Source organism: Perna viridis, chromosome 11 (assembly GCF_037379345.1).
Source record: "Perna viridis isolate PV_CMFRI_1.1 ecotype Kerala chromosome 11, ASM3737934v1, whole genome shotgun sequence".
Lineage (NCBI taxonomy): Eukaryota > Metazoa > Mollusca > Bivalvia > Mytilida > Mytilidae > Perna > Perna viridis.
This window is the reverse complement of record NC_142455.1, coordinates 38,654,483-38,675,292: the sequence shown is the minus strand read 5'-3', so window position 1 is coordinate 38,675,292 and position 20,810 is coordinate 38,654,483. Positions and strand designations below refer to the sequence as shown.

At 33.0% G+C, this 20,810-nt stretch overlaps 1 long non-coding RNA gene across 2 annotated transcripts; it reads right to left on the bottom strand.

Annotated features, from left to right (window-relative positions):
* Positions 1-8,796: 8,796 nt before the first annotated feature.
* Positions 8,797-14,191, bottom strand: LOC148604001 (uncharacterized). Of its 2 annotated transcripts, XR_015916655.1 has the most exons (4): positions 14,046-14,191; positions 11,929-12,068; positions 11,231-11,347; positions 8,798-10,607 (listed from the first exon to the last, which is right to left on the bottom strand). It is a non-coding gene; the product is annotated as an uncharacterized LOC148604001 (long non-coding RNA). The 2 variants fall into 2 exon arrangements; XR_015916656.1 differs by lacking the exon at positions 11,231-11,347 and having other exon boundaries at positions 8,797-10,607.
* Positions 14,192-20,810: the final 6,619 nt, after the last annotated feature.

Sequence of the window (20,810 nt, the reverse complement as noted above, 5' to 3'; positions counted from 1 at the left end):
ACCGAACAATTTTTCATAGAAAAGGTACACTATAATATATGACTTTTGTATGAACAACTCGACGGGTGTTTATGGAAAAGCAGAGGACGCTCCCCCTACCGGTGCATCTGGTCCATGCTCCCAGTTTTAATGAAGTCCGAGTTGCTCATGTTATTTTATTACTTCGTATGTATGATTTTAGTTACTTTATATTCTTTGTTGTGTATGTCTGTTTTCCATGTCTGGTCTTTGTCCATGGATTACATTCTTTTGATTACTGCTATAACCTTGGTTCCCTTGATTACTCTTTCGAGAGAAACGATGATATTTTTTATTCATTGTAAATTAAAAAACAAACTGCTCAGAAAACGTCTTAACTCTCTGTTTCCCGTTTGCGGTGTTTGAAATCCAACTGTTGAAGTTAAAATGGGAAAGCAAGAACTTTAAGACTTCATGTACATTTATGTGTATACATTTTCCATAAAACTTCTCGAATTCATGCTGATGATAGAACAATCGGCCGACCAGAATTTATACCGTATACCATTAGACTTTCATATGGAAAGGACACAATTCACTCATTTACACATAAGAAGCTATCTATCGTTCGATAGATGATTTAATTTTCAACATTATACATTGAAAAACTATTTTTCAAGAACGAATACAAAAAAAAATGTTAAAATTGTTACCCCAATTCCTAGAAAACTAGTCTCAGTATCAAACATAATTCTCATTCACAGAATACCGACACCGTAAAACTCATATTTCCTTTATTAGTAATAAAGAAATTGACGTACAATATTCAATAAATTAAGACGCTTAGATTTTTGTTTTTGTTTTTTTTTTGTTTTTGTTAATAAAATCGTAAAAAGTGGAATTTTCAGAATTACTTAATTTCTTCCATACCACTAGTCATTTCCTTTCTCTCTTTAAAGAAAATCATAGATCACGTTTGTGTGGATAAATTACATTAATATTTTGTCTTAGCTTCAACATCAGCCCAGAGAAGATACTTTTCTTAATCAAGTTAGGTGACAAATTGCCACCTCTACCCATGGAAAAAAAATACCTCAACATGAACTAAAATGTTAATTTTCGGCATATTAACTGTGTAAAATAGACATGTTGGGTACTTCTATTTTAACTCTCGTTATATCCAACATACCTTCTGATTTCAAGCGCTTATTCTTTTTTAGTTTCAATATGACAATAATAAGTTTATTATAAAAAGTGGAATTTCCGGAATTTCTTATTTTCTTCCATTTCACTTATAGGTGGCAATTTTTTTTTCCGAAAACGGTACTTAAAACAAGGTTTCGTATATATGAATACAATTATATAGCTTTCTATAGCTTTCAGCTTTCTAATGAGCCCAAGTAATAAATATTTGAACTTTTCATATTCCAAATAGGTGAAAAATTGCCACCCCGAACCATGAAAAAAAAACCTCAACATGAACACAAATGTTAATTTTAGCATATAATCGATGCACAAAAAAAAAAACAAGTTTGGTACAAGTGTTTTGATTTTCGATATATTCAACACACCTGCTCATTTCAGGTATTACTTGTTCTCTTCCATATCACTTGTAATATCCATTTTTTCAAGTACATTATTTCAAACAAGCTTTTGCATATTCAAACAAATCTATGTAGCATCTAAGCTTTCTGAGCAAGGCAATGCATATATTAACGTATTCCAGGTTATTAAGGCGAAATAATGGCACACATACCCACTAAAATGTCCATGGTCACTTTTCAAATGGTGCTGGTTACATGTATGCCAATCATTCATTGTAGTTAATTCTTCGAAACCTCATATGTAAAAATGATGCTAAAAAACACAAAATCAAACCATGTTAAAAATTTAATATTTTAAACAAAAAAAACGTACAAATTTCTTTCTAAAATGCGTGATACTTTGTTTTATTCTTAAATTTCCTTTTTTTAATATTTCGTCGTCTTCGGCACAATAAAAGCATATTTGTCAATATGGTTGATACAAAAACATCTGAATAATAAATGCCAGATAGACACTGTGTACAGCTCGTGTATGCAATAAACGCTCATTTTCTTTCACATTTGGGCAGAGTTTAGTGGGTAGGGAGTACCATTCGCCCAAATGGTCTAGAATACGTTCAATTGTGCATTGCGTTGATTCAATAGAATGGTAAGATGCTACATAAATGTGATTGAATATACAAAAGCTTGTTTGAAGTAAGGTACTTGACAAAAAATGTCCTTTACAGGTTAAAATGAAAGAAAATATAAAATTTAAAAAAAATATTAATTTTATGAAAAACTTATTATTATCACCTATTTGGTTTTGGAAAAGTTCAAACATTACTTGGGTTCATTAGAAAGCTAAGACACTATATAACAGTTTTTTTTAATATAAAAAGCTTGTTTGAACTACGATATTTTTCTTAAATTGCCAATTATAGGTAAAAGTGACGAAGATGTGTAATTCCGGAAATCCAGTTTTTTATGAAAAAACTTGTCACATTGAAACTGAAAAATACGTACCTGAAATAAGAAGGTGTGATATATACATCGATAATCAAAACACCAGTACCACATTTGTTTTTTTTTACACCGATTATAAGTCAAAAATTAACATTTTAGGCTTCTGGAACAGAGTTATGTTGTTACAATATTGAAGTCATCACTACAGATGTTTTATGGTCGTCATCATGAACTCGTGAATCGTTATGATGTATGACTTTTGATGAGCAACTCGGCGGGTGTTTATAAAAAGCAGATGACGCTTACGCTACCTGTACACCTGGTCCATGCTCCCAGTTTTTAGTGGAGTCTGAGTTGCTCATTTGCTTTTGTACTTTGTGTTTGATTTTAGTTACTTTATGTTCTTTATTGTGTATTTCTGTTTTCCATGTCTGGTCTTTATCCCTCGATTACATTATTTTGATTATCGCTATGGCCTTGGTTTTCTTGATTACTCTTAAAGAAAACATATTTTTGCATTAACTTTGGATCGCCCGTATGGGTCTTACATAGAAACAAGTACACAGTATCTCTGTCCTTCTGGTATGATTTATGATATACCTTGTTTTCAACCCGCATGGGAAAAATTTGGATTTATATTTTATACGATGAAGACATAACTTTTTGTAGGTTTAACCTGGTCGAGAACTCGTATGTCAGTTAACTGCTAGTAGTCCTTTGTCTGTGTAACGTATAATAAGTTTCTTCTATTTCTGTTTTAACAAAGTACTCAGACATTTTTAGCCCCGTGCAGGTCCGTGTTTTAAAGGAATAGGCCTGCAGCAGCGCTAAGCTTGTCGTAAAAGGCGACTAAATAGTGCTCAGAAACCTAGCCGGGGGCTAGGCGCTCTGCCCACAGAGCAACTGGGATGTGTGCCCCAGGCGGTGGAATGGGGTACCCCTGGCGTGTTATATGCTGGGGTTGTCAGGCTATAATACGGAAAACTTGACCGCAAACCATAGTGGTGCACCGTGTTGGGAAAGATGCCATGTTCCTCGCACGCTAAAGAACTCTGCTGTGGTATTTTTGTAGAGCAATAACTTGTAGAGTCGAATTTATATGACTTTTGACCGAAAAATCGAAAATCCAATTTTCTGCGGTTTTTTTTATGAATTTTTACTAGGAAAATTGCCAAAATCCATCAAAAGACAACAGAAGTATAAGTTCCGATAATACTAAACAGAAAATTCCAAATAAGCCATTTTTTTTTACTGAAACATTAACACTCTAGGGGTTTGACATTGAAACATATGTTAATTAAAGCAATTTTTCGGCGGAGTACGGATGTATTGTTTTTTTTTTTTTTTTTTTTTTCATTTTACTGCAAAACTCTTAGTGTTACCACAGCTTTCTTGGTTTTGTTGTAAAGCTGAGACATTGGGCTATATGATGATACATACATATATCAGTTTACTCCTCAGGCATATATAAAAAAGTAGCCACGAATTACAAAATTGCTTTAGTTTATTTTTTGCGACAAAAAGATTCGTGAATGGAAGGCATAAGGGTACTTGAAGGATGAGCTGGAGGAGGGTTGAGTGTACCGGGGGCTATCTAAACCCTGTACTCTAAGTGCACCTCTTTGCATCTGCTAAATTAAGTGTCCGCAAAATATGTGGCTTACTTTCTTTGGTTTAATATCGTTAAATGTTATGTTAAACCCTGCCAAAATATGGTATCTTTCTGAAACTTGCCCCCAAATAAAAGGAAGAGGACATTTCACGAGTAATCCAAACTTCCAAATTGTTGATGTCGCTCACATAATCGTCCTCATGTGATATTTGAAACGTTTCCGACAAAGTTGATGTGTTTAAGCAGCTATACTACCTTTCCCTACCGGTACACCTGGTCCATGCTCCCAGTTTGAACAGACAGGATTAAACAAGATAAATCAAAATAAATGAATATAAATGAAGTTTTAGTAGGGTTATTATACGATTTCAATAACAGTTTTACGTCAATACTTTGAGATGGTATAACAAGGTGACCATTTACATACTCTGATAACACAGATAATTACAGTGACTACAGCATATTTCTTGTGTCACCAAGAGTATTTTAATTCTTTGTTTTGATAATTTCATACTCAGGTAATTGAAGATCCTTGAACATCTGAAAAAGCTATAATAAGTTTCAGATTGCTTTCTCAACCTCCGGGAGAGAGACATAATTTGACTGCTTGGTAAAAAAATCAAAGGATTAAAACGACAATAAGAATCCGTTAAAGTGAACATTGATCAAAAGATATACCTAGGTTTTATCATGTGGAAAACGATATAATCTCTTAATGCTCCTGTCACAGAGTGTATCCGTTGTTTGATTATAAAATACCCCTATAACGTTACCTCAAGTGGTATCTGTAGATCTGGACACTGACACTTTGTGTTTTATCTGATATGTTCCACCCTATATTATTTGAAATATGATAGTTCTTCTTTGTTGTTGTCATCGTGTGTTTCTTTTATCCGTTTGTCTAAAGTCTGATTATATCATGTCCCTTTAAATATATTTTGGTCTTTTAAATATCTGGTTTAGAATTGTTGATTGAATCTGAAATATTTTTTATAAGTATTGAGGTTAATTGAAATGTATCCAATGCACTTAAGTACAACCCCGGTTGTCAAGTCGGTGGCATATGTATAATAATATCATATGAAACACATTTAAAAGAACAAATTTACATCCAATTTTCTGTATACAATATATGTCACTAATGCATCCTTTGCTATTTTATTTCTGTATGGATGAATTTAAAACAAAAGCTTAATTGTTTGTATATCTCTTTAGAGTCAATGAAAATATCGATATAACCGCAAGTATATATTTCCTTGTTACTATAAGGCGGATCGTTTTCGATAGGTTATTAACTTGGCGCTTTTTAGCGGTCTGCTTAAACTTGCCATATATTTACTCTTAGCTTAAGCACTTAGTGCACCACTTTGTATATGCCAAATTAAGAATCCGCAAAAATTGTGGCATCCTTTTTCGGTTTAATATCGTTACACCACGCCAAAATATGGTATCTTTTTGCAGTAAGAACTTAGCCCCCAAAAAAGAACAATTCAACTAGTAAATCAAACTTCCAAATTGTAATAGTCACTCACATAATCGTAAGTCATCATATGGTATTCCAAACGTTTGCCGACTGAGTCATGCACTGATATTAGCCTAGTGGTATGATTTTTAAGTCCAAAGTTATCATTTTAATTGTCTTATTCAAATTGTATTCACGTTTACCGTGTTCTATACCTTGTTATAAAGAGGTGATTAATTTGTATTTCAAAGTGCTTATATTTAAGAAAATGAGAGAAAAAAAAAAACCTTTTAACCTTTTTCGGAGTGGATACAGGCCGTGAGGTCTTTAGTTTTGAAATATAAGTCAATGACTGTCAACGTTAGTTTTCAATGTGCCCGATGTAGACAAAAATACTTTGTCCACTAAACAGGACAAACATATTATCGTACCAGCTTACAAAGCCCAATACAACATTGTCTTTGTTTGCAAAACGTATTTCATCCAATGTTTATTATTAAATGTAGACGTGGGAATTTATAGCGGTTCTAAGACATATACTGCTGCTACCACATTCTTTGTATTCCTTAACACTAAAGGAATCCACACAAACAACTCTACATAGCTGAATCTTCAAAATGTACCATCAAACCTCTTTCAAAACATCTAACTTCTATATTCACATCTGTAAAAAAGGTATACCTTCCTACCACGACACCAGTGGTATTGGAGGACGCTTACTCTACCGATGCACCTGGTCCATGCTACCAGTTTTTAGTGGAGTATGAGTTGCTCATTTGCATTTGTTACTTCGTAGGTATGATTTTATTTACTTTATGTTCTTTGTTGTGTATGTCTGTTTTCCATGTCTGGTCTTTGTCCCTGGATTACATTCTTTTGCTTACCGCTATAACCTTGGTTCCCTTGATTACTCTTAAAAAAAACCCATTTCGTCTTAACTTTGACTAGCTCTTAGGGTTTTTATAGAGAAACAAGTACACAATATCTGTGTCCTTCTGGTATGATTAATGATGTACGGTTTTTTCAACCCGCATTTAACCAACCTGGTCTAGAACTGGTATGTCAGTTAACTGCTAGTAGTACTTTGTTAATACATTTGTGTAACGTATAATCAGTTTCTTCTATTTCTGTTTAAACAAAGTACCCATTTAACTGTATTTGTGTTGTGTTTAATTCTGTAACTTTTTTTCCATAGTAACCAGATTTAAATTGGAGAAGATTGTGGTTACTTTAAACTACTTTAACCCGGTCGCATTTATTGCACCTGTCACAAGTCAGGAATTTCAGGCATCTGTATAAATTGTCTCTTATCACATTCAGTTTACTACAATGTTGCTGGAGTATATAAGGGCAGTTATTTCGTTATACCTGCGTGGTCTTTGTCCCTGGATTACATTATTTTGATTACCGGGAGGGGGGGATCGACCAATAAGTCCATTTATTACTCTCATAATTAACTAAATAAGGGTACAACCCCTTCTTCCGGATTCCTCCAGGTTTTTGTAGCTGACATAGTACATTGCTTTCGCATGAGAGTACCAGATGCAAAAACAACTTTCTCAGATGTAGAATTGCACGCTGGACACAGTCCAAAATTGATGCCGTACGCTAGACTCGGGGGGGGGGGGTTGCACCCCCTGAATTTATACTAAAGGGCAAGAATTTTTAAAGTAGTCGAAAAACACTTCTGTACATCTTTTTTTACAACTGGCCTGATCAATATGAGTGCATCACATCTGAAATGATGAACATTTTACATAATGGAGATAGCCGTGGGGCAATGGAAATAAAGGCAATTAAAGTAATTGGCTGGGGGAAAATCATGACATAGAAAACAGTGTTATTCAATAGATAACGGGGTTTGGTTAATTTTGCGTGCCATAATGATTACTGACGTTTATGTGACCGACAATTGAAATTTGGAAGCTTAGCTTACTCGTTTCATTGTCCTTTCCCATTTTATTTCTGAAAAAAAAAAAATATTTGGGGGTGTAATATTTAATGATATTAAGCCACAAAAATGTAATATAAATTCTGCGGATGCTTAGCGATGCGAAAATGCTTCAGCTGAGAGACAGAACCACTAAAACACGCCAAAAATAAGACCAAGCGAAAAATATAGGCCATTATGTAACATCTGTTTTAAGGGAAGACATACTTGCTGTTAAATCATTATTTTCATTGACTCTACAGAGAACACCCGCCGAGTTGCTCCTAAAAAGTCAAATCCGGGGTAGACAAAATAGGAAAGGAAAACGGTCATAATTTTATCCTTTTCGAATAAGCCTTAGTTATATTGTCTAAATTATTTTCTATTCAAAAGAAGTATGATCGTGTGTTATTTTCCGTTTATTTATTTTATATATTTTGTTTTTTCAAAATACAGGGAATCGTTGAAACTTTTAACATAAATTTATTGTGAAATCACGAGTTGATGTATCATTCTGTCGAACTTTTCATCAGAACGTTTCGAATGAACTTGTGGATACTTTGGAATCACTCTAGCATACAATTACATTTTTGTTATCCGGCAAACAAATGTTCAAAAAACCGGTATATTCCGACCTTATGTGATTGTCAAATTTTTAGGAAGCTTCTTACATTTAGGCTTCTGTAACAAGGTTATATTACTACAAGTTTGAAATAATCACTATAGAAAAAATTATGGTGAACTCGCGGAGCGTTACGGTGTACCCATAAGCACCATGCAAACGGGTGTGTTCAACGTGTCATTGTTTTCCTTTCGTCTTCCGTCTGTAATGGGCATGACTTTTTATGAGCAACACTGCGTAAGCCAGAATTTTAAAGAAACGGCAAAAATGCTCTGAATATACACTAATTTTGATAAACAAAAATATGTTCTGAGTTAACTAGTGATCCAGTGCAAATTCAGTGCGTTTTACTCAAATGTTGTTAATTTTTTATCAGTAAAGCGTTAAGTATGTTCAGTTTTCCACTCTAAAGTCAATTCAGTGCGTTCAGTGGCTGTAAAGTAATTTTCAGTGATTGAAAATTACGTGTGTTCAATAGAAAAATAGAGTTTGTTCAGTATGATAGTTTACAGTTGAAAATGAAATGATTTATATGACCAAGGTTTCCCCTATGGTGGCCTCATGACTGAGGTAATTGTTCATTCTGTGGGTGAACAGTAAGACTGTTAGACAAGTTACAATTTATCTCCATCACATGGAAGTCTGATTTTATCACTCATGAATATTTAACAATTTTTTGTTGCTTATCATTTTGTTTCTATGTATGAGAATTGTATCTGATAATGTGGATCAAGAAATACTTTGTAGCGTACATGTGGCTTTATTTTTGTGCCGGATTCTTCAAACTTTAATTGTCTTTCGTTTGTCTTCATCGTGACCTTTGGACTTTGATGACGCTGTTTGTAAGCAAAACATATATCAAATTTGTATATACTTTTTTGTGAAATTTTACGATACATGTGTGGCTTCGGTATATAGTGCCATTGTTTTCATAATTTTATTTGTATTAGTGATGTTGTAGCACGAGACATACTCTATGTCTGTTATCTAATATGTGTTTTGTTTCATGTGAAGTTATATTTAGACTGCATGTGTGCGAAATACATTTCTTCCGGAAATATGCAATAGGAACTTGGTCTACCAAGTTTTAATTATAGGACATAGCAATATACGTAGATTGGGAAATTTTGGTCGTTTTACCACATCACATTCTAATTTAAGACTTTATCATTCTGCATTCGATATTCAGTTTGGTTCCCAAGGAGGCCTTACTGTGCCACAGTTAATTCATAAGCGACTAGACCTGTACAATTATTCACCTCCACCATACACCGTGTTCATTCTTGGTGGCAACGATCTCTCGTTTCATCCAGTAAATGAGGTGGTTAACAGTTGTATTGCTATTGCTTTTCTAACTTTTCACACTCCCGATGGAATTTTAACTTAGTAATTATTGGTGAACTTTTTTTTTCGAGTAGATAGACCTCGTGTTATAGTTTATCAAAACATAGTGTAATATTAGCCAGGAGCGGAACCAGGATTAAACCTTGGGGGGGGGTCATTTAGCATGGAATGGTGTACACTCACTTCAACCATCACGGGATGCTGAAATACTTCAGAAGTGTTAGAAGTGCCATTCTCCTTATATCTCTCTCGGTAATATCTATTTTGATATAACTTTTGTATCCTATTTTTATATATATTCGCATTTCACTTATTTTGATGTTTTTTTTTTCTTGTGGCACATGAAATTTCATATGTACATGGTACTTTATATCATATTTGACCGACATCTTGGTACATGGTACCTCTTTTTTATTGGTACATGGTGCCAATTGTGTAGTGCCTTTGTAAACATGTGTATATTCGATTTTTTTTATCTTTCGGCTGCATCTAGTTTTTAGTGTCGTTTTTACAATTGTTTGTAGCAATTTGTTTATATGTCAAGAACAACATGTTTAGAAGAAAAAGTTCAAATATATTGGTACATGTACATGTGTAGATTAAATTTTACCCTAGTTTTCCAGGTACATTTTACATATATAATTTTTTTTATCTTTATAGTTTAAGCAAGTTACTCATGATTATTGTAAGTTGGATATAATACAATTTGCATACATTAAATCTTTACGCAGTTTTTTATGAGTAACATGGGATTTTAGTTTACAAGTATTTATCATTGTTACAACATCTTGCATTTTAATGATAAACAGCTGTTTTCAATTACAGTTCATGTAATTGTATTAATGCCAAGGCTACATCAGTCTTCAAAGAACCCGATGTAGCAAAAACATTGTCTACTATACATGAAAAATATGTTGTCGTACCAGCAGACAAAGCCCAAAACAACATTGTTTTTGTCTGCAAAACGTTTTATAACCAATGTTTATTATCAGATGTAGACGTAGAAAATAATAGCAGTGACAAGACCTATACTGCTACCACTCTCTCCAAAGAAGACATTGTAGAAAACCATAAATCTGTGCTATCCTCTTTTGGTCTCTCTACCAAGGACGATGATTGCGATTTACCGTCTATGTACTGGATTTCTAAACTTCACAAGAATCCATACAAACAACGTTTCAAAGCTGGATCTGCAAAATGTACCACCAAACCTCTTTCAAAACTTTTAACTTCTATACTCACAACTGTCAAAGAGGGTCTACAGACCTACCTCAACACTTGTTACACCCGTAGTGGTATAAATCCTGAACAATTCAAAAGATCTTTTGGAGAAAATCAGTTCAAGACTATTATCTGCATATAATAGCATTCAAACCTATGATTTTTTAACACTGTATACTCCTATTCCCCATACTGAGTTAAAATCCCGACTTAAAAGCATTATACATCGTTGTTTTTTCCAAAAAAGATGGTACACCTAGATACAAATACATAGTTCTTGGTAGAGATTTTTATAACCCTTATGTAAAGCAAATCTATTCATCAAAGGTTTAACTGTCTTGTTATTTATATGATATCACTGCTTTATGATATTTTGTCTTCAACATTTTGTATACAGGTATTTACAAGCATTCCTTACAGCTTACTTAACACGTTGTTTACATCCAAAGTCTTTATTGCTGTAATTTCAAATCTGTTTGAAAATCATGATGTCATTAAATTAACTAACTACATGTTTTAATTTAACATTTAACATTGGAACTACTTCTTACTACAATCACTAAAAACTAAAGCCTATCCTCCAAATACATACCTTGACTTTTAAACCACAGTTTGTGCTAAAAACTAAGGTTTACTCCCAGGATTCATAACTTGTACGAACCACAGTTCTAATCTAAGTTTTTATTACACATAATATGTATTATAAAGTCTGAAAAAGAAATGAAATACTATTTAGAATACATACTCCAGTATAAAAGATACAAATGAAATATGATATCATTAATGTTATCAGTATTACCTCCCTTGACATATACTTGTGACTTCAGATCAAATTTTCTTATATCAAATAATTATTTTCTGTTGTTCTGATATTTACTTAACAGAACCAAAAAAACTCATGGTGTAAAGACAGAAAGATATTATAACCAAATCATGGTTCCAAGAAAACTTTGGTCAAAGTTGACAAAAAAGAATTATTCATCAAACTGTAAGAACAAGCCTTTTCTATCATTGCTTTTGACAGTCAAGTATTTATAACTGTTGACATCTTATCCAATATAACTTTATGTATTTTCTTCAACTGAGATATATTTACATTTATTCCATATAGCGTGTTTATGATGTTATCATCAACTGTCATTCACATTACAGTTCATTGCTAATGAAACATCTTTCAAACATCAAAAACTTGATTAGTTTTATGGAAGTTATTTGACCTTGAAACAACTTTTCTATTGTTAAGTGATTCTGAATAATTTTACCAGTCTTTCAATGTTCCATACCACTTACAGTAATAACATGTACCGCTGCCCTCTAATGCCACATTATGCAAATAACTTCCGTGATTTGTCTCTGCCTTTCCCTTTACTTGTACTTGTAAAATTCCTCATCCTTCCTAGGTTACAGTTTGACTTCAGCAATTCTTTATACTGAAAATTACAATATGCAGTCTGAGATCCTTTGATGTGAAGACATTAAAGGATATTGTTAGAAAGTAAGGTAAAGTGAAGACAAAGTATGATTTTGGGTGAAACAAACTTACTAAAAACAAATATAATAAAAAGTAGACACAAATCTATGTTAGCAATATACCAAAAGAAACTAGTGGCCACCTTTACCAGGTTGATTTACCTGAATTGCCGTATATTGAAATTCCTTTGTCCCCTGTACTTTTCCCTCCAATTTCTTGTCACTGCACTATTACACGTCAAGCAGTACAGAAGCCATTTTGAACAAGATGGGTATTACCTAGACTTTCTGCACATTTATTATGATTATGTGCATCTTATTTTTGGAATGAAGGTATTATGATGTAACCAGTCAGTATTAAATGAGCTGCTGTGTGCCTGTATTATTTATTATCATCATGTATTATGTACAACCAGACCCCTACACCCTCATGTGAGGGTCTCATCTCAACTTTAGATTTTCCTTAATATCTGAGACCTCTAATAAAGAATCCATTTAACTACTAAGGAGGTCATTGTGTTTTACGTCCAATTACTACCGATTGCACTGAGTAACACCTTTATTTCTAATAATGCTTTATATAAATGATAAAAAATTATGTATTCTTTATATTTCATATTGACCTCAAATCTGTAAAAGAGAAGAATTTCGTGATATTAATCATGGAAACTTTTCTATATACAGAAAAAATAATTTTGCTTAGTTTATCAGTATTATCACCTTTAATGAGACGTAATAATAGATCAGATCAATATTTCATCCCTTTATACACAAATCTTTTATAATAAATATTCCACCAAATTATAGTCAATGATAACATGTCAGTATACTAATGATAAACTCACAACTTAATGTAGCAGATGAGTACTTACTTGGCAAATTTGGTAATTCAGTGAACAGTAACAGCCTATTTTGTCTATCCCGGTGTTGATGTTTTATGAGAAACTCGGCAGGTCTTCTACAAAATCAGAGGATGATGACCGGTGCACCTGGTCCATGCTTCCAGTTTTTTTAAGGAGTGAGTTGCTCATTTACTTTTGTAACTTCGTATGTATTATTTTGGTTATTTATATTCTTTGTTATGTTTGTCTGTTTTCCATGTCTGATATTTGTCCTTGGATTACATTCTTTTGATTGTCACTAGAATCTCGAATCCTTGAATATACTTAAAAGAAATATAAAAACAGGAGATGTGGTATGATTGCCAATGAGACAGTCCTCCTCCAGAAGACATGCAACAAATCACCACACGGTCGTCAATGATACAATGTTAGGTAAAACTCATGCCATTAAACAAGTTTTAAATGCCCCAAAATAAATAAAGTGAAACTATTTAAAAAAGAAGAAAATCGATCTTATCTATAAAAAAAGAGAAATAACAATGAACATAAAAAACAACCACTGGACTACAGGTTCCTGACTTGGAACAAGCCCAATAAGTATGTTGCAGGGTATGAGGATACAAAGACTAAGGTCCCAACAAGAATCCAAACAATCATGATAAACAATGTTTACGAAATAGATATTTCTATGGATTTATGAGCTGTTGAATCATATCGTAGCCACTGGAGAAAAAAAAACTTTGTAGAGATTTAAAATATGTGTCCTGATGTTGATTATTACATGTATACTTTCCTGGATACTTGGAAAGTGTTGTAATATGCATAAACAACAATTTTGTATCCAAAAACTTATTTACATGTATATTTAAATAACGTAGGAATCAACAATACCACAAAAACGTATGTTATTGAGGTTGTCAAATATATACACTTGGTTTTCGGGAAATAGACAGGTTTTCGGTAATACGGGGTTTCACATCACATGGCGCATCTTATTTACGTGTCTGATTGCACTTATCCGTCGAAAACACATCCAAGGACCATTCAACAAATAAAAAAATAGTACATTCGTAGATTATGAATCTGGAAACTTACTTGCTAAGCATATACATCTTTTGTTTACAGTTTCGTGAGTTCTTGCAGGGGAGTTCATGGATGGTTCTTGTCAAATCAAAATGAAATCTACCATTTCTGTATCATGTGATTTAACACGTGTTCATTTAATATCTCAAAACCACAAAAAACATTATCCTAAAAACGCACTTAAACGGCCTAAATATAACTTAAAGCCTAAATAAATGTACAATAAACGAAGCACCATAAAGTTCTAGATCCTTCAATCTCAGTTCCCGTTTATGACGTATTATCTATAAACAATCCTAATTTCGGGGATTTGATACATCGCATCTACCCAAAAGACTTTGAGATAAAGGATACTACAGACGCTGTGAAGTCAGACTCATATCTTGACCTACACTTAGAAATCGATGGTAAAGGAAAACTATTGACCAAACTTTACGACAAACGTAATGACTTTTCATTCAGAATTGTCTATTTTCCATTCATCTGTGGCAGCATCCCTTCGGGGCTTGCGTATTTAGTGTTCATATCACAACTCATCCGTTATGCCAGAGCTTTCTGAAACTACGCAGATTGTTTGTATTGTGTTAGAATTCTAACAAATAGGCTTCTGGAACAGGGTTATTTCTACAAAAGCAGGGGACGCTTACCCTACCGGTGCACCTTGTCCATGCTCCCAGTTTTTTGTGGAGTCCGAGTTGCTCATTTGCTTCTGTTACTTTGTATGTATGATTTTAGTTGCGTTGGTTTCTTTCTTGTGTATATCTGCTTTCCATATCTGGTCTTTGACCGTGGGTTGCGTTCTTTTAATTGCCGCTGTGGCGTTGGTGCATTTGATTACGTTATATTAGAAATTCAATCATTGTTTTATGTATATATTTTTTAATCGTAATTGAATACAACAAACCCATTTTCTAATATTAGAAAATCAATTTCTAGTATTGAAAAATCGTTTTTAAATATTAGAAATTCAAATGAATTTTTTATATTAAAAAGGGAATTTTTAATATCAAAAAATGTTTTGGGATATTAGAAATTTAATTTGTAATATTCGAAAATGAATTTGTAATATTCGAAAATGAATTTGTAATATTAAAAAATCATTTTTAAATATTTGCAAATACTCATTTTTGTTCACTTTGGCTTGCCATAATGGTCCGCTTTTCATACGGAGCGATGCCAGCCAAGATTCATCAGAAAATGTGGGGTGATGAGGCATTTTTTTGCCATTTCTTGTCAATTTTTCAAATGAAAATAATTTTCCATTAAAATGGGGTTGCAAACACTCTGCACACCCTGGATCCACCACTTAGTCTGTGATGCAAGTGAAAATAAATTTTAGCCATTAAAGAATTACAAACATATAATCATTTGACATTACTTGAACTTTTAAGCTCACGATCAAATTCACATCTTTCTATAGGTATATATACTCAGTTTTAATTGAAGATGGAATCTAGGTTCCCTCAGTCACGGTATAGTGTTACTATATCCCGCTTGTAAAGCACGCTTCCCTCTCTGGGAGTGTCTTAAAGTATTATTTACAATTTGCGCCAGGATGGCTTGCGGATTTTTTTTCCTTTCTTCTTATTACAATTTTCTTTATTATAAGATCTTTCATTTCATACATGTACGTTCATTATGACATGAATTCGTTTGGAGGTCAGTGTCAAATTCTCTGCTGATACATGCTAAATGCTATATATATATGATTATTGAAGATGTGTTTTGATTAAATGTGCACCTCCTGCTGCAAACACTGGTTTCTCCTTCAATTACCTCTAATATGCACCTCCTGCTCCAAACACTGGTTTCTCCTTCAATTACCTCTAATATGCACCTCTTGCTCCAAACACTGGTTTCTTCTACAATTACCTTTAATGTGCACCTCCTGATCCAAACACTGATTTTCTCATTCAATTATCTCTAATGTGCACCTCCTGCACCAAACAGTGGTTTCTCCTTCAATTACCTCTAATGTTTACCTCTTGCTCCAAACACTGGTTTCTCCTTCAATTACCTCTAATGTGCACCTCCTGCTCCAAACACTGGTTTCTCCTTCAATTACCTCTAATGTGCACCTCCTGCTCTAAACACAGGTTTCTCCTTGAATTACCTCTAATGTGAAACCCCTGCTCAAAACACTGGTTCCTCCTTCAATTACCTCTAATTTGTGTCTGTATACATATATAAGAATACATTTGTAAACAACCATTCAAATATAATTTAATGACACATCATTTTTTTGTAATTAACTTTAAAACACTGTGGCTAATATAATATGATTATGTGTTCACAGTGGGATCAATGATTGTAGTGGAACAAAGTAGATATCATCAGTACACATTCTCTCATTTTCTTTGAACAAGCCAGAAAACTGCACTAAATAAAAATACTCAACACTATGCACTAGCCGAACAAAAAGAAAGCTACTGTCGATTTTGCTTGGTTTGATAATAAGATTGTGGTCAAAGTGGAAAAAGAAAATGTTATGTACATGTATTTCCCTACATGCATAAGGTGTATTCTAATGACAACCTAGTTTTCAGTTAAGGTAATTCACATTTTATTTTGTTGATTAGATGTTGTCATCAAACCCTGGTTTACTTGACTGCAATCATTTTCAATGATTTAAAGTTATGACGTCATTGTTGATAAAAGTATTGTGACTCCATATCTAAAGACCATTTTATACTTAAGATTTTTTTTGTGAAAAAAACTGCTAAAAACTTGTTTCTTATTTACATTTATAGCAAGCTATGACTTTTAAACTGTCAGTCCCTGTAAGAATCAGGCAGTAAGTGAAACATGTTATGAAAAATCCTATCATTTGATAGTGTAATTTGAATATTTGCACCATCAGAATCAAGAAAAACAGACAAGATTTTTCATATCATGCTGCATCATTGAGTTTAAAGTTTATTGAAATGCTCTGAAAATGAGTATTGCAAGAGTAAATACATTTTAATTCTGTCAAAAACCTATTTTTTTCTTAGATTCTATTGAAAAATTTCTGAGCAAATCCAATGATGCAGAGATCACATAATGGTCTTTTTAAATAGAGAAAGCATATTTGAGTGTATTTAATTGTCAGATTGGTGGAGTTTTGACATGTATGTCTAAAATTTTTTCCACCTTGCCCGATTCTTACAAACAATTACACTTTAAAATTCACACCAATTACATGCATTGTATGCTATGAATAATTTTAAAAAAATCCTTTTGTATTTCAACTTTTTATATGTATCAACAGACAGGTTTAGTTATTGGTCAGCAAAAAAAAAAGGAAAGATGGGAAGTCCGAATTCTTTAGAGATATAATCAACCTTTGGATGGCTAAAAATAGTGAAATGACTGCCAGAGTCCTTAGAGACAAGATAAAATTCATGGTCGGTGTCAGTGTATCTACATGTTCCTTAAGCAAGATCAGGCGTTAACTTGGTCAGTATACTTCAATGCTACATGTATTTACATTTATAATAGGTACAAGTTTTAGTCTTAATAAAAATCAGAAAAGAGGTGATTCATGCATGTCAGTTACATGTACATGTACAATAGAACAAGTCCCAAGTTTTTGTTTTTTCATTTAGACTAGTTGTTCCAATTTAGATAAAAGATACACGTATAGTATATGCGAATTAATATGAATTGGTGCATGTACATAATGACAAGTAAACAAACTGATGGAATGTTGTTGTTTTGTTAGCTTCCTTACACCACTAGTTATGACAGCATTACATAAATATTGTATGTAAAGTAAATAATAAATATACATTGGTGTACATTAGAATAAGGGGCCAAATTTGAAAACAAAGTAGTTTACATGACATTTTTTGCTTTAAACATTTGTGTGCTTGTACAACCGCAGTTTGATATAAATATACCGTTATGTGTGTTTGTACATCTGCAGTTTGATTATTACGGTGATATAAATATACCTGTATGTGTGTTTGTACAACTGCATTTTGATTATTAGGGAAGAATGGTACATTGTGGTTAATATTTAATTCCCTTGTACAGAAAATTTCATTTCACATTGAGAATGCTGCATGTAGTTACTTTTTCTTACAATTCCAAATACTTATGTGCATTTTTAAGTACACACTTTTGGGTGGAATATCCTACAGAGGCAGAACCGACTGCTGTGTATGCAGATGAATCATGGACTCTCTAGGCTACCCCAGATATTGGACATGAATTTTCTACCATCTGTAGGAAACAGATTCCCTGATGGTTATAGATTATATCATGTAAGTATGTTGTAATTGTTGTACTTCAAGTTACTTGATTGATCATTATAATAATAGACTTTTACAATAAATTGGTGTCATATCATCATTCTGATCACAATATATATATATTTTTTGATGAATTTCCAGTTCATGTGTTTTAGATGGAGTCTCCGCTTTGTGATGTATCCACCATTTTTTAGTGTTTATTGTAGTTCGTTTGCTCTCTTTCAAATTCCCACATTATGATTTGCATACAATGTATAATGGTATTATTATTTATATTGTTAATCAAAAGGACTATACGAAAAAGGAGGATTCTCTCATTATCCTAATTATTTAGCATGACATAATCTATTATCAGCTTTATACAATGATATTGAGCAGTTTATAAGTTTTGCCTAGCTTTTGTTGTATACAACAATGAACAAGTCAACTATTTCTTAGATGGAAGAGAAGGAAATGGTTGACAATGTAATGAAGTGCCCTCTTTCATCGCCGGACATAAATGCGAATGTTTGGGCCTCCATGAAACGTTTGTGGGCGGGAACTGTAGATCCACAGACTAAGGACAAATTTGTGTTTGGAATAAGGACCTTTTGGGAGTTATTGACACTTAAAAGCTATCGGCGTTACATTACCCATATTTCCAATGTGTTTCCAGTTGTGGTGCTGAATGACGGGGCATGTATAAATGTACTCGCTAGTTACAAAAGAAGAAATATTATCTCACAGACACAGGTAGATAGCTTGCAATACCTGTAAATAACATACACAGAAAACATCAAAGTTTCTACAAACTTCAGAGAGTATTAACAAAAATTCACATTTTATACGTCATACTACCATTTTTGTATAAGCCGCATTAGATTTTGAGTGGAAGTGCCAAAAGAAATGGTCGTTTATGACAAGAAAAATGCTTTATTGGTCAGTTATTACTTTTGATCAATCAAATGACTGTAGTACAGCAGTTCTTGTGCAGTTAATGTAGATTGAAAGTGACAATGCAAAAACAAAATATCTCAGTTTTTATATGTTATGTGTAGCAAGTGCAATTCTACCATGTTCAAGTCTCTATTCCAAGTATTGAAAAGTTTACAAAATCTAAACAATTTATAATTCAGCAATTTGAGTCACTTAATTTATTTCTTCTTTAGTTGTTTTGAGAAAACTTTTAATACATATAATTGCAATTCATTGGTCATCTTTAAAGTTGTTCCATTTAGTAACAAATATGATATATTTTTTTTTTTTTTTTTTTTTTTTTTTTTTTTTTTTTTTTTTTTTTGAGAGATTTTAAGATAATTGAAGCTCAGTTTCCAATGAAATTGTGGTTATCAGGTTTCACTCTTGTATTATGTGCCCCATAGGCTTCTATAGTAAACCTCAAATGTGCATGATTGTTTAACAAAAATATACAAGAAGTTTCAACCTAACTTTTGACCATGTTTTTCCATTAAGGAAATGTCAGCAATAGTTTCTAGGTCCATTCTATAAAAACAGAACCCAGAACAGGTCGAACTAAAAATATACTTCTTCTTCTTTCACTTTTATTTTGAGTTCAGCAAATGCACCCCATGTGAAGCATTATTTTTCATGACAATACAGGTTTTCCAAAAAAAAAACCAAGTTCTTATATCATAGCTTGATATTTATCCTGTACTTTTGATGAAAATTGATAATCATTTGTAAAAAAAACAAAAACAGGAAAAGGCAAAAACAAGGCGCAGTCTATACATTTTATAACTGTATGGTGTGATGCAAGTAATCATACCCATAAATATTGAACATATTGTATATATCTGTAGTATGTAAGGGTCATCATGAATTTTGGAAATACATGTATGTTCCAGTGTATGTACTGAATGACAATCCACATGACGAAGATATGTGTAATGGAACTATGTCATTAAGTTCATGAATAATCATATAAAATGTACAAGATGTATATGTATCAAATATTACAGTTTTAAAAGAGTTTGAACGTGTATTTTACTGATGGAAAATAAATTTTGTTTTCATGTGCATTTGTCGTTAATAGTTAATAGGAGGGCGAAAGTGGATTTAGAAATAACATAGGTCAGTCAAATACTGTTCACAGAAAAAAAAACAAACATGTAAAGACAAGGGTAGTCATATATTGGGCTAAGGAGGTGCTGAACTAGTGATTCTTTATAATCGAACTAACTGTTGGAGCATTGGTGGGTGTTGGCCACCAACAAGGATTAGTAGGCAAAGAAATGTACATATGAAGCAAATCCACTGTACAAATACATTTGAAAAAATGATCAAGGGAACCAAGGTTGTAGCGGTAATCAACAGAATGCAATTCAGGGACAAAGACCAGACATGGAAAACAGACACACAACAAAGAACATAAAGTAACTGTAATCATACATACAAAGTAACAAACGCAAATGAGCAACTCGGATTCCACTAAAAACTGGGAGCATGGACCAGGTGCACTGGTAAGCGTAAGCGTCCCCTGCTTTCTAGAAACAGCCGCCGAGTTGCTCATAAAAAGTCAAGTCCGGGGTAGACAAACGAGGGA